The sequence below is a fragment of the Pan troglodytes genome, chromosome 5 (genome assembly GCF_028858775.2).
Source record: "Pan troglodytes isolate AG18354 chromosome 5, NHGRI_mPanTro3-v2.0_pri, whole genome shotgun sequence".
NCBI lineage: Eukaryota > Metazoa > Chordata > Mammalia > Primates > Hominidae > Pan > Pan troglodytes.
This window is the reverse complement of record NC_072403.2, coordinates 123,566,983-123,580,883: the sequence shown is the minus strand read 5'-3', so window position 1 is coordinate 123,580,883 and position 13,901 is coordinate 123,566,983. Positions and strand designations below refer to the sequence as shown.

At 44.9% G+C, this 13,901-nt stretch overlaps 1 non-coding gene across 1 annotated transcript; it reads left to right on the top strand.

Moving 5' to 3' along the window:
- The first annotated feature begins 5,277 nt into the window (after positions 1-5,277).
- On the top strand, positions 5,278-5,378 carry LOC112209688 (small nucleolar RNA U13). The gene has a single exon (XR_002944510.1). It is a non-coding gene; the product is annotated as a small nucleolar RNA U13 (small nucleolar RNA).
- Positions 5,379-13,901: the final 8,523 nt, after the last annotated feature.

Sequence of the window (13,901 nt, the reverse complement as noted above, 5' to 3'; positions counted from 1 at the left end):
TTCGAGGCCAGCTCACCCCTGTTCCACACGGCATCAGCTAGCGCAGCTCGGGTGTGGCCGGAGGAGCTGCTATCACAAGGGCTCTTGCATTTCACAATGGCTCTGCATCAACACACTGCTTCGTTGATGCCAGCTGTTGACCTCAGGAGCTCAGCTAGGGCTACTGATAGGGGCTTTGGTTCCTCTCCACTTGGGCTCCCATGTGTGCGTGGACTTGCTTACACGGTGGTACCCATGTTGAACTACCCCAGCTGACTCATCATTAAGTAGAGACAAGCTGGACCCACCCAGCTCTGCCCAAATTTCAAATTTCTGAACAAAACAAATGACTGTGGCTTTAAGCCATTAAACCTTGGGATAGTTTACTTTGTAGCAATCAATCAATAGAATGTATACTCTATGCTAAATGTTGCATGAATCCATTCCCACATCTTTCTAGGGTGCCTCCTGGTGCTGCAGAGTCTAGGAAGCTAAAAACTACACTGCCCAGAGTCTCTTTTCATTAGGATCATGATTGTGAGTTAAGCTACACCAATTAGACTTATTTGCACAAAGCTTGGAAGGCAGAGGCCAATGTCTTGCAGCTTTTGGCTACTTTCTGCTGCAAAGCAAGATCATGGAGCTACTGATAGCCACTCTCCGGCTTCATGGGCATCAAGAATCTTGTGGACGTGGCAGTGGCTAGGTTCCTCTGCCTAGCAAATGCGGTGGTGGTAGTAATTCACGCTGTTCCTGGCTTGCTGACCACTTTCTGGCCTTGTCTTGCAGCCATGATGTTCTTGCAGTCAACAGTCCCAGTGGCAGCTTCCCGAGTCCTCCTTCCTGATTGTGGCAGAGGTGATAGCACCCCTGACAGATTGATTTTACCACATTCTGGGAGCCATCCTCGGAGGCCCAGCCTAGAGCCCTCTCTTCCAGCCTTTCCAACAAGTTTGCAATTCTTCATGTTATATTCTTTTTTGCTTAAAAACCCTAGCGTGGTTTCTATTTCCTACACAGAACCCTGTAACAGATATCCAGGTGATCCCAAAGTTTTGTCTCTTCTCAGTCTTTCTTTTGTTCTTGCTTGTTTGCTTTCTCTCATTTAATCATTCCTTTAATAAATATTTATGGAATGTCTACTATGGGCCAGGCACTGCACTAGACCCTGGAGAAAAATCGATGAACTAAGCAGACATGGCCTCACCCTCATGAGATGAGGCAGGGCAAAGACCATGAGGCAGCAAAAGACAACCCTTGGGTCCAGTCGGCCCCTGCTTGTTTTTGTATATAATGTTTTCTTGAAACACAGCACACTCATTCATTTATGTCTTGTCCATGGCTGGTTTTGCCCAACAATGGTAAAGTTGAGTAGTTGCAACAGAGACTATATGACCTACAATGCCGAAAATACTTACTATCTGGCCTTTTTTAGGAAAAGTTTGCCAGCTCCTGTATTAGATAAATAAAATGCCAAGTCATACTCCTTCGGTTCCCCACAGCCAATAAGTTGCTCTTTCTGTCAATTCTGCAGACACCAGGGGTCCCCAACCCTTGGGTCATGGAGTGGTACCAATCCGTGTCCTGTTAGGAACCGGGCCGCCCAGCAGGAGGTGAGCGGCAGGTGGGTGAGCATTACTGCCTGAGCTCCACCTCCTGTCAGATCAGCAGTGGCATTTAGATTCTCATAGGAGTCCGAATCCTATCGTGAACTGCATGAAAGGGATCTAGGTTGCAGGCTCCTTATGAGAAGCTAATGCCTGATGATCTGAGGTGGAATGGTTTCATCCCGAAACCCTCCCCCCACCCCCATGCCCACCACCAGGCTATGGAAAAATTGTCTTCCACGAAACTGGTGCTGGTGCCAAAAAGGCTGGGGACAGCTGGCAACACCACAGCAGCATGCATGGTGCTAAGCACTTCATGAGAATCCTCTAAGTTAATTCTCAGAACAACCTTTGGGATACATTATTATTATCTCTGTTCTACAGACAAGGAGACTGAGATTTAGAGAGATTTGGGCTTAGGTGACTGGGAGGATGGTGATATGGAAAAGGAATAGAAAACAGGCAGAAGATGACAAGCTCAGTCCGAACTCACAGCACATGAGGCACCTGCAGAGAGGCACACGGGGCTATCCCGGTAGATTTCGGGCTTGGTGTGGATTTCAAGTCTGGACAGCTTTTAAGTTCAAATCACAATTCTACCATTGACTAACTAGCTGTGTGACTTTGGGCAAGTTACTTCACTTTCCCTTCTGGCTTCTTTTATTTTTTATTTATTAATTATTATTTTTTTTTGAGATGGAGTTTCACTCTTGCTGCCCAGGCTGGAGTGCAATGGCGTGTGATCTCGGCTCACTGCAACCTCTGCCTGCCTGGTTCAAGTGATTCCCCTGCCTCAGCCTCCTGAGTAGCTGGGATTACAGGTGCCAGCCACCACGCCTGGCTAATTTTTTGTATTTTTAGTAAAGACGGGGTTTCACTATGTTGGCCAGGCTGGTCTCGAACTCCTGACCTCAGGCGATCCACCCACCTCGGCCTCCCCAAGTGCTGGGATTACAGGCTTGAGCCACCACGCCCGGGCTATTTATTAATTTTTTAAAGAGACAGGGTTGCTCTGTCACCCAGGATGGAATAAAGTGGTACAATCATAGCTCATCACTGTAACCTCAAACTCCTGGGCTCAAGCCATCCTTCCACCTCAGCCTCTCTAGGGGCTAGGACTACAGGCATGCACCACCACACCCAGCTAATTTTGTGTGTGTGTGTGTGTGTTTTTCTTTGGTCCAGGCAGGTCTCAAACTTCTGGACTCAAGTAATCCTCCCACCTGAACCTCCCAAGGCACTGAGATTACAGTTTTCTCATAAATAAAATGGGCTCTTGTGAAAACTAGAAAAAGTAATATGCAAACAGTATCTAGCATCATAGGGGCTAGGTACACAGTAGATACATGTGCCAGGTATATGGTACATGGTATATGTTTGATACGTGTTGGCAACTTCTCCTTCCCCTTCAGTCTTATCCTTCACATGGTAGAAAGTAATCTTCCAGAATTACAGCTTTAATTATGTTATTTTCCTCCTCAAAAAATGTGGTAGTTCCCACTGACCCCCACTGTCATGGAAGGAGACCTGTTTGGAGGACCTGCCCAGCCACGCCTCTTTCTTTCAACTTCCACACACACTATCCCCTCTATTGAAGGGTGAGCACAGTAGGTTATGTTTTCACTGTATAACACCCCCACCCTGCCCCCGACCAGAACAGCTGATATTCGAGGGGTAGACACCTGACCAAGGGACAAACAGTCCATTGGCCACTGGCTAATCAAATTGTCTCTGTCCAGTTGGATCCAAGAATCAAGAGACTGTGGTGACAGATGCTTGGCCTGCAGGTTGGCTTAAGTCAGGGCCAGAGTCGCCCTATGGGTGATCAGATGACACAGCGTGCAGAGAGAAGCAGTGGCAAGAAACCATGGGTCACCAGAGAGAGTGACTGGGAATAGCTACTGTCCACGCTCTAGCATCTGGAGGTCCAATGGCGCTACCCCACACCATTTCTGTGAGATTCCTCTGAAGCATTGTGTACATCAGCTCTTTACTTGAGCAAATCCAAGGGAGTTTGGTCCACTACAGTCTGGCTCCACTGTCTGGCCAGGCTCATCTGTCCCATCACCTCCACCATCACCCCTGCCTTATCTCCTGGCTACACTGAGTTACCCACAACTCTGCAAGCATGCTCTGCACTGCTCCTTTCTTTCCTCCTGCCTGGACTGTTCTTTTTCCCTCCCTCCTCTTCTTAAAAGCTTATCCACTCTTTGAGACTCAACTCAAATGTCTAGTGATGGCCACCCTCTGAGAACGCCCTGCTCCTGGCTCTGGTCTTTTGAAGGCAGTCACTGCACAGCACTGCTGGCTGCAGTTGTTAGTATACATCCTTGAGTTTTGCTCCTTGCCACTAAGCTCACTGAGGGTAGGAACCTGGCACACATTAGGACTGATATATGACAATGAATTTAATCCAAGGATTGGAATCCTGAAACACAAGCTGAGTTTCTTCAATAAAGAGAATTGTGCCAGTAGAAGGCATTGTTCGTTAAAATGGAAAGGCATTTAGAGAATACTTCAGATTAAAGGGATGAAGATCAAAGGGCACATTTTTGGCCAGGAGTTCTGAGTCTTAGAGACCCAAATAAATTGTAGACTTTTTATTTCCTGAATTGATTGGAACCATAACACTGGATTTGGTGCTGTAATATAAAACTTTCTGGAACTTTTAGCCTGGTGGGAAGGCTCTTTGCTGTAAGTGTTAGGATTGCTCTTGTCTCAAATTAAAGCACCCACGCCTATTGCTGAAACTGGTTAGTACACACGGAAGGCCTGATTTAGACTTCCACGGTTGATCAGGGAACCATCAGAGCCCTACCTTAGCTGAAGTTACAGACATACCCTGCTTCAGACTTATCAGGAGAGGGTGTGTCTATATTACATGTGGACACACGTCCACTCCGGTTCGAGATCCTATGGCCCACGTCAAGAACAGAAAGCAGCTGCTCATGCAGACGGTGTGTGAAACATTAGCTGCGTTTTGCAAACTTGTAAGAATTTCCCAGTGAGAATCTTGACCGCAGATGTGGGCCTGGCAGCTCCTCCTGGGCCCTGTGCCTGGGGCTCAGCCCTGGGGATGCTGTTCAAGCTACACTTCCAGCCTGGCTCAACATCTGACTGTCCCTCTGTACAAAGGGGCTGGTTTTGAGGTTCTGGGTCACAAGGTGGATCGAGCCCTTGCCCCTTATCCCAGGGAGGGAAACTCCTAACAGCTGAAGCAAAGTCTGCTTTATCACACTGACCTCTGACCCTTCTCAAGCTTTCTGAACAAACTTCAACCAGGTTAACCTAAAATCACCATTCTCAAATCTGCCTGTGCATGACCTAAGGGAATCTTTCATTAATTTTTTTTTTTTTTTTTTTTTTTTTTTTTTTTTTTTGAGGTAGAGTCTTGCTCTGTCGCCCAGGCTGGAGTGCAGTGGCGCAATCTGGGCTCACTGCAACCTCCGCCTCCCGTGTTCAAGCGATTCTCCTGCTTCAGCCTCCCGAGTAGCTGGGATTATAGGCAAATGCCACCATGCTCAGCTAATTTTTGTATTTTTAGTAGAGATGGGGTTTCGCCATGTTGGCCAGGCTGGTCTCTAACTTCTGACCTCAGGTGATCCGCCCGTCTCGGCCTCCCAAAGTGCTGGGATTACAGGCACGAGCCACCACACCCGGCCTAAGAGAATCTTTTAAAATGCAGGTTTTGATCCTTTAGTTCTTAAACATGACAATTGGATGTTTATGCATATGTGTGAGATGTGTCACCCTTGAACCTTGTTACCATGTCTGCACATTACCTGTCTGACATGAAAAAAAAAAAGAAAAATGCAGGTTTCTCAGCTCCTCCCAGACTTACTGAATAAGGCTTTCTCGGGCAGAAGGTCATGAATTTGTCATTGAACATGTCTTAGTCCATTCAGCTGCTATAACAAAAATACCATAGACTGGGTGGCTTATAAACAACAGAATTTTTTGTTGTTTTTATCTTTTTTTTTTTTTTTTTTTTGAGACGGAATTCTCACTTTTTTGCCCAGGCTAGAGTGCAGTGGAGCAATCTTGGCTCACTGCAACCTCTGTCTCCCAGGTTCAAGCAATTCTCCTGCCTCAGCCTCCTGAGTAGCTGGGATTACATGTATGTGCCACCACATCTGGCTAATTTTTTGTACTTTTAGTAGAGATGGGGTTTCACCATATTGGCCAGGCTGGTCTTGAACTCCTAACCTCAGATGTTCCACCCACCTCACCCTCCCAAAGTGCTGGGATTACAGGTGTGAGCCACCATGCCTGGCCTGTTTTTGCCTTTTTAGAGTTGGGGGTCTCACTCTGTTGCCCAGGCTCATCTCAAGCTCCGACCTAAAGTGATCCCCCTGCCTCAGCCTCACAAGTAGCTGGGATTATAGGTGTGAGCCATCATACCCAGCTAGAAATTTATTTCTTACAGCTCTGGAGGCTGGGCGGTCCAAGATCAAGGCACCAGCAGGTTTGGTGTCTGGTGTGGGCCTGCTTCCTGGTTCAGAGATGGTGCCTTCTTTCTGTGTCCTCACCTGGTAGAAGGGAAGAGGGAGCTCTCTGGGGTCTCTTTTATAGGGGCACTGCTCCCATTCGCAAGGGCTCTGCTCTCATGACCTAATCACCTCCCAAAGGCCCCACCTCCTAATACTGTCACACGGGGGGTTAGGATTCCAACTATGAATTTGGGGGAATAGAGCATTCAGTCCTGTATGCCCTTTTCTCCTCTCATTTGCCTCCTTCTGGAAACTTCTGGCAGCAGAACAATTGCATGGCATACTTAGGGTTCCTTTCCAGTCCCTCTTGCCACAGCCCCAGTGGCCCAGCCATGGAAGCCTCCTGCCCTCAACTCTGTTCTGGGCATCCCTGTCAACCGTCTCACAGTCTGCCCCTGCTGGCGAGGAGGGACACAGAAGGGGGCTGGTGAGCAGACACTCCAGGGCACGGCTGCAGATCCTCCCCTCCAGGCAGGGCAGCAGGGCAGCCTCGGCATGGGGCCTTCAGCTGTTGGAGAAGCCAACCAGGCAGGTCAGGCAGACTTGGCATAACTCAACTGCTGAGAAAGCAAGTCCCTGATACAACAGGGACTTGTGAGCTGGGAACAGCCATGAAGCTGGACTGGGGATCTGGGGACCTGACTCCTGTCACACCAGGTGAATCTGCCAAGCTCTCAGCTCTTCTCCTACTTGATTTGAGGCTGCAGGGCCTGGGTCTTCACACCAGCACTTCAAGGAGGTGCCACCCTGTTGGGTTTGATGAGCCTGACCTCCAGCAGAGAGTCCCAGAAGATCACAGACTTACAGGGTATGAGGGACTGTTTTTCAGGGCAAGCCCCTGGTTTTGTAGATGAAGCTGTTCAGAAAATATACTGAAAACTCCCACTAGCTTTATTCCTGTCCCCTCCCTCATCCTTGTCAGAATGTCTCCACGTGGAATGGTGTCCAGTGCCCTCTCCCTGGGCTGGCCACACTTTAGGATGCCCCACCTTGATTCTCATGCCCTCTTTTGATAAATGCAACTATCTCAAGTACTTCGTCTTACCCTTCCAAGATTCAGATAAACTCCCCCAGGGGTGGGATGGGACCAGGGTGGGATGGCGATGCCCTGTAGAGGGCAACCTAGCCATTAACAGGGACTTTCTCCAGCCGCTGAATGGAGTCTTGCTCTGTCACCCAGCCTGAAGTGCAGTGGTGCGATCTCAGCTCACTGCAACCTCCGCCTCCTGGATTCAAGCGATTCTCCTGCCTCAGCCTCCCAAGTAGCTGGGACTACAGGCATCTGCCACCACGCCCAGCTAACTTTTTGTATTTTTAGTAGTGACGGGGTTTCACCATGTTAGCCAGGATGGCCTCCATCCCCTGACCTCATGATCTGCCTGCCCCAGCCTCCCAAAGTGCTGGGATTACAGGCGTGAGCCACCGCGCCCGGCCTCGTTTGGTTTTCTTAAAACCGAAAACCCTCAGGCAGAATTCTCCACTGCCTCCCCCACACAGGGGAAATCCTGCAGTGTGCCTTTTGCCCAGGCCACATCACGTTTCCAGCTCTTCCCCTGGCTGGCTGCTTCCTCCTGAGCTTGCTGCTGACTCAAGCAACTGAGAGGACATGGGCTGAAAATTTAGTTAAATGCAGATTCCTTGACCCTTCTGATTTGGGGTGAAACCTAAAAATCCAGATTTAAATTTTTTTAAAAAATTTTTTAGAGACAGGGTCTCGCTCTGTCACCTCGGTTGGAGTGCAGTGGCGCAATCACAGCTCACTGCAGCCTCAATCACCTGGGCTCAAGTGATCCTCCCACCTCAGCCTCCCGAGTAGCCGAGACTACAGGTGCACACAACCATGCCCGGCTAATTTTAATTTTTGAATTTTTTGTAGAGACAGGGTCTTACTATGTAGCCCAGGTTCATCAAGCAATCTTCCCACCTTGGCCTCCCAAAGTGCTGGGATTACAGACATGAGCCACCAGTTCAGCTACATTAAATACATAATATTTTTCTTCTTAATGGCACAGTAATATATGTGTACAACCTAGTCAGTGTAAAAACAATAAACACTACAGATAAAGCAGTGACCCCACACACACACTTCTCAACATCATACCTTACCAAAGGTAATCACTTATCAACTTGGTTTGTATCTTGGTTTGTATCTTTTTTAAAATACATTTACATAGACATGCTTTTCCTTTACATAAATGAAATCTTACTGCACATATTGTTCTGCATCTTGACTTTTCATCAAACAGTATGACTCAGAGAATTTTTCTCGCTTCTTTTTAACAAATAATATTTATTAGTATGCCATAAGGTGGAAATGGCATCATTTAACCATTCTTCTGTTGATGGATATTTAGGTTATTTCCAGATTTTCAGTGTTACAAACAACGTTACATCCTTGCCCTTTTTATGGACATCTGTAAGGATTTCCCTTGGAGAAATATCTAGAAGTGGAATTGCTTCCATATTAATTTTAATATATTATTAAATTTAGTATCTTCTGCTGACTTGTTCCATTAAACTCCTTAGTGTAAGTGAGTAATCATCTTCCTGTAATCTTCATTTTTAATAAGTTCCAGATGATTTTGATACCAGTGTCCAAGGACCATATTTTGAATATGTCAAGTAGTGGTTTATCATTTGACTATTGCTACAATAATGCTAGGCTTACAGAAATTATTCCAAAACTTAACGGCTTAAAATGACAAGTTGGATTTTTTTTTTTTTTTTTTCTCATGGGTCTGCAGGTAGACCAGGACCCTGCTGTACTTGACTGGACTCCAGGCTCAGAGTTCCAATTTGCCCACGGCAGAACTTGGCTGCAGGCTTCAGGTCAAGTTCAGGTCTGTTTCACAGTGTTTATTCTGGGCCCAGGCTGAAGGGGGCAGTGGCTTCCTGGGAAATTCGTGTCTTATGGCTATCACAGAAGCCCTCAGAGCTAAGTTAAGCCTTTCAAACTTTCAAGACCTCGGAGTGCATCGCGATGTCTCAAATTCCATTGGCCATTCTAATCATGTGGCCAAGCACACATCAATAGGTCAGGACATATTCCCTGTACTTGAAGGGTGGGCTCTGCAATGTTATGACAAAGGGGAGTGAAGAGTCACGACCAAGTCTTTCAATCTCATCTACCGTAGTGGTGAAGGGCACAGGCTTTGGTGCCAGAAAGAAGAGTTGGTTTGAACCCCTGCTTCTGTGACACTGGGGAAATTACCAAATACAGAGTTACTCTTCCTCATTGTTGTGTTGAGATGATCCTCACCAAAAATGAATTTTAGGAGTCAACTTTCATATTTGGTTTAGAGGAAACCAATAGAAGTCAAATGTCTTTTTTTTTTTTTTTTTTTTTTTTTGGCACAGCTTCCCACTCTGTCACCCAAGCTGGAGTGCAGTGGTGTGATCTCGGCTCACTGCAGCCTCCACCTCCCAAGTACAAGTGATTCTCCTGCCTCAGCCTCCTGAGTAGCTGGGATTACAGGCACGCACCACCATGCCCGGCTAATTTTTTTTTTTTTTTTGAAACGGAGCCTTGCTCTGTCGCCCAGGCTGGAGTGCAGTGGCGCGATCTCGGCTCACTGCAAGCTCCGCCTCCCACGTTCACGCCATTCTCCTGCCTCAGCCTCCCGAGTAGCTGGGACTACAGGCGCCCACCACCACGCCTGGCTATTTTTTTCTATTTTTAGTACAGACGGGGTTTCACCGTGTTAGCTAGGATGGTCTCGATCTCCTGACCTCGTGATCCGCCCGCCTCAGCCTCCCAAAGTGCTGGGATTACAGGCGTGAGCCACCGTGCCCGGCCATGCCCGGCTAATTTTTGTATTTTTAGTAGAGATGGGGTTTCACCATGTTGGCCAGGCTGGTCTCAAACTCCAGACCTCAAGTAATCCACTCGCCTCGGCCTCCCAAAGTGCTGGGATTACAGGCGTGGGTCACTGTGCCCCGCCAGAAATCAAATGTCTATTTATAATATGGAGTTTATTAAGTAGATTTCAAAACTGCTTTGCAGCAGCACAGCTCTTCAGTTTTCCTGTGAAACACACATTACCCTAAGTTAGAAAACCAAGTCATGACTCCCTCACATGCTCTTGTTAATATGCCATTCACACCTTCCTTTGTGTTCATTCATAATTGGAATTTAAAGAGATTCACTTATTTCTCACTGTTTTATTCCAAAAGAAAAAAAATATAGCAATTACCATAGTTCCTTAAAAGATTTAAATTTTTAAAAGTACAACCTAAAATTAGATTCATGGTGTCTTCCAGTAATTTTTATCTATTTTCATTTTATTTTTGAACTTTTTATTGAACTATAAAGCATTAATATACGTAGAAACATGTTTTTTAATTAAACAGAATCAAAGATTTTTTTATAATTACTTTATGAGATTTAGCTTGAGAATTTTTATCTTGAGAATTATTGACAATACTATTTAAATTTTTTATTTTTTCAGTAATTATCCTTAACATCACCCCCACCCCTGCCAAATTTAGAAAATCTCATTTGTCTAGAATTTTTTAAAGAAAAAGAAAAACAACCTCAGGAATTCCAAAGTGCTGCTTACCATCAAAATGTTTTCAAAAAAGATGACTAGGCCGGGTACGGTGGCTCACGTCTGTAATCCCAGCACTTTGGGAGGCCGAGGCAGGCAGATCACTTGACGTCAGGAGTTCAAGACCAGCCTGACCAATATGATGAAACCCCTCCTCTACTAAAAATACAAAAATTAGCCAGGCGTGTTGGCATGCACCTGTAATCCCAGCTACTTGGGAGGCTGAGACAGGAGAATCACTTGAACCTGGGAGGTGGAGGTTGCGGTGAGCCGAAATCACACCATTGCACTGCAGCCTGGGCAACAAGAGCAAAACTCCATCTCAAAAAAAAAAAAAAAAAAAAGACAGCTCTTCACGTGCTGAAAACAGCGTGGTCTGACTTCTCTGTAGACGTGGGAAGTTGCTATGCTTTTAGAGTTTTAGACTAAATGTGGCACTGAAGAATATAAAAATCAACACAAATGTATTAGTTTGCTAGGACTGCCATAACAAAGTACCACAGACTGGGTGGCTTAAACAACAGAAATTTCTCACAGTTCTGGAGGCTACAAGTCCAAGATCAAGGTGTCAGCAGGTCTGGTTTCTCCTAAGGCCTCTCCTCCTGGCTTAAATATGGCCACCTTCTCCCTGTGTCCTCCCTCAGGTGGCCTTTCCTCTGATCACACACATCCCCACTGTCTGTCTATCCTAATCTCCTCTTCTTATAACAGCAGACACGATCAGATTGGATTAAGGCTCACCCTAAAGGCCTCATTTTAACTTAATGACAGTACCTCTTTAAAGGCCTTATCTCCAAATAACAATCACATTCTGAGGTATTGGAGGTTAGAGCTTCAGTATATGAATTTGTGTGGGGCAGGGGGAAGATACACGATTCATTCCATAAAAATAGATTACAGACAACATTACTTTAAAACTATTTTAAACAGCTTTATTGAGATAGAATTCACGTACAATTCACTTATTTAAATTGTACAATTTATTTTATTTTTTTTTTTTTTGAGATGGAGTCTCTATCTGTCACCCAGGCTGGAGTGCAGTGGCACGATCTCGCCTCACTGCAACCTCCACCTGCTGGGTTCACGCCATTCTCCTGCCTCAGCCTCCCGAGTAGCTGGGACTACAGGCACCTGCCACCACGCCTAGCTAATTTTTTGTATTTTTAGTAGAGACAGGGTTTCACTGCGTTAGCCAGGATGGTCTCGATCTCCTGACCTCATGATCCGCCCACCTCGACCTCCCAAAGTGCTGGGATTACAGGCATGAGCCACTGCGCCTGGCCTTAAATTGTACAATTTAATGGCTTTTGGTATATTCACAGAGTTGCACAACCATCACCACAATCAATTTTAAAACATTTTCATTACCCTAAAAGAAGCCCCACACCCCTTAGCCATTACTGCCCCAATCTCCTCCCCTCTCCCTAGTCCTAGGCAACCACTACTCTATTTTGTTTCTATAGATTTGCCTATTCTGGACATTTTATTTAAATGAAATCATACAATATGTAGTCACTTGTGACTGGCTTCTTTCACTTAGCATAGTGTTTTTCAAAGTTTATCCATGTTGTATCAGTACTTCTTTTTTATTGCTTAATAATATTCCATTATATGGATATGCCATATTGTATTTATCCATTCATCAGTTGATGGACATTTATTTCCACATTTTGTCTATTATGAATAATGCTGCTATGAATATTCATGTACAAGTTTCAGTGTAGACATATGTCTTCAATTCTCTTTGGTGTTTGGAGTAGAACTACTGGAGCATATGGAATTCTATCTTAACCATTTGAAAATAACTAAAGTTTTACCCAAATTATTGTTATCAAACTATGTAATTGAGAAGAGATATTCCATCTTCATGGATTGTAATACTTTCTACTATTAAGATGTCAGCCCTCTCTAAATTGACCTAAAGAGTCAAAATCTTAGCAGAAGTTTTTGTAAAAATTGACAAGATTCTTACATTTCTATAAGGAAATGCAAAAAACTTAGCCAAAACCATTTTGAAGAATAGCAAATTTGGAGGACTTATACTACCAGATTTGAAGATTCACGATAAAACTGTAAGACAAAGTACTATTGGCCAGATGCGGTGGCTCATGCCTTGTAATCCCAGCACTTTGGGAGGTCTAGGCAGGCGGATCACCTGAGGTCAGGAGTTCGAGACCAGCCTGGCTAACATGGTGAAACCCTGTTTCTACTAAAAATACAAAAAATTAGCCCAGTGTGGTGATGCATGCCTGTAATCCCAGCTACTAGGGAGGCTGAGGCAGAGAGAATTGCTTGAACCTGGGAGGCCAAGGTTACAGTGAGTTGAGATTGTGCCACTGCACTTCAGCCTGGGCGACAGAGCGAGACTCCGTTTAAAAAAAAAAAGTACTATTGAGACAAGGATAAATACATAGACCAATGGAACAGAATAAAGACTCCAGAAATAGTCCCACACATATATATAGTCGTTTGATTTGCAACAAAGGGACCACTGCAATCCAACAGGAAAACAGTCTTTTCAATATATGGTGTCAAGTCATTTACACACCATGTTGAAAAAAAAAACTTTCACACTTATTTTACAACATACACAAAAATTAATTTGAGCTTAAGTCACATTCTTAAATGCAGAAGGTGAAACAATAGGCCTCTAGTGAAAAACAGTGGAATATCTTCATGTCGTTGGAGTAGGCAGAGATTTCTTTAAAATATTTCACCATAAAAGTAAAACATGGTAAATTGGACCTTTTCAAAAATAAGAATGTATGTTAATCATTTTTTTTTTGTTGTGTCTCTGCCAGGCTTTGGTATCAGGATGATGCGGGCCTCATAAAATGAGTTAGGGAGGAGTCCCTCTTTTTCTATTGATTGGAATAGTTTCAGAAGGAATGGTACCAGCTCCTCTTTGTACCTCTGGTAGAATTTGGCTGTGAATCCGTCTGGTCCTGGACTTTTTTTGGTTGGTAAGCTATTAATTATTGCCTCAATTTCAGAGCCTGTTATTGGTCTATTCAGGGATTCAACTTCTTCCTGGTTTAGTCTTGGGAGGGTGTATGTGTCCAGGAATTTATCCATTTCTTCTAGATTTTCTAGTTTATTTGCGTAGAGGTGTTTATAGTATTCTCTGATGGTAGTTTGTATTTCTGTGGGATCAGTGGTGATATCCCCTTTATCATTTTTTATTGCATCTATTTGATTCTTCTCTATTTTCTTCTTTATTAGTCTTGCTGGTAGTCTATCAATTTTGTTGATCTTTTCAAAAAACCAGCTCCTGGGTT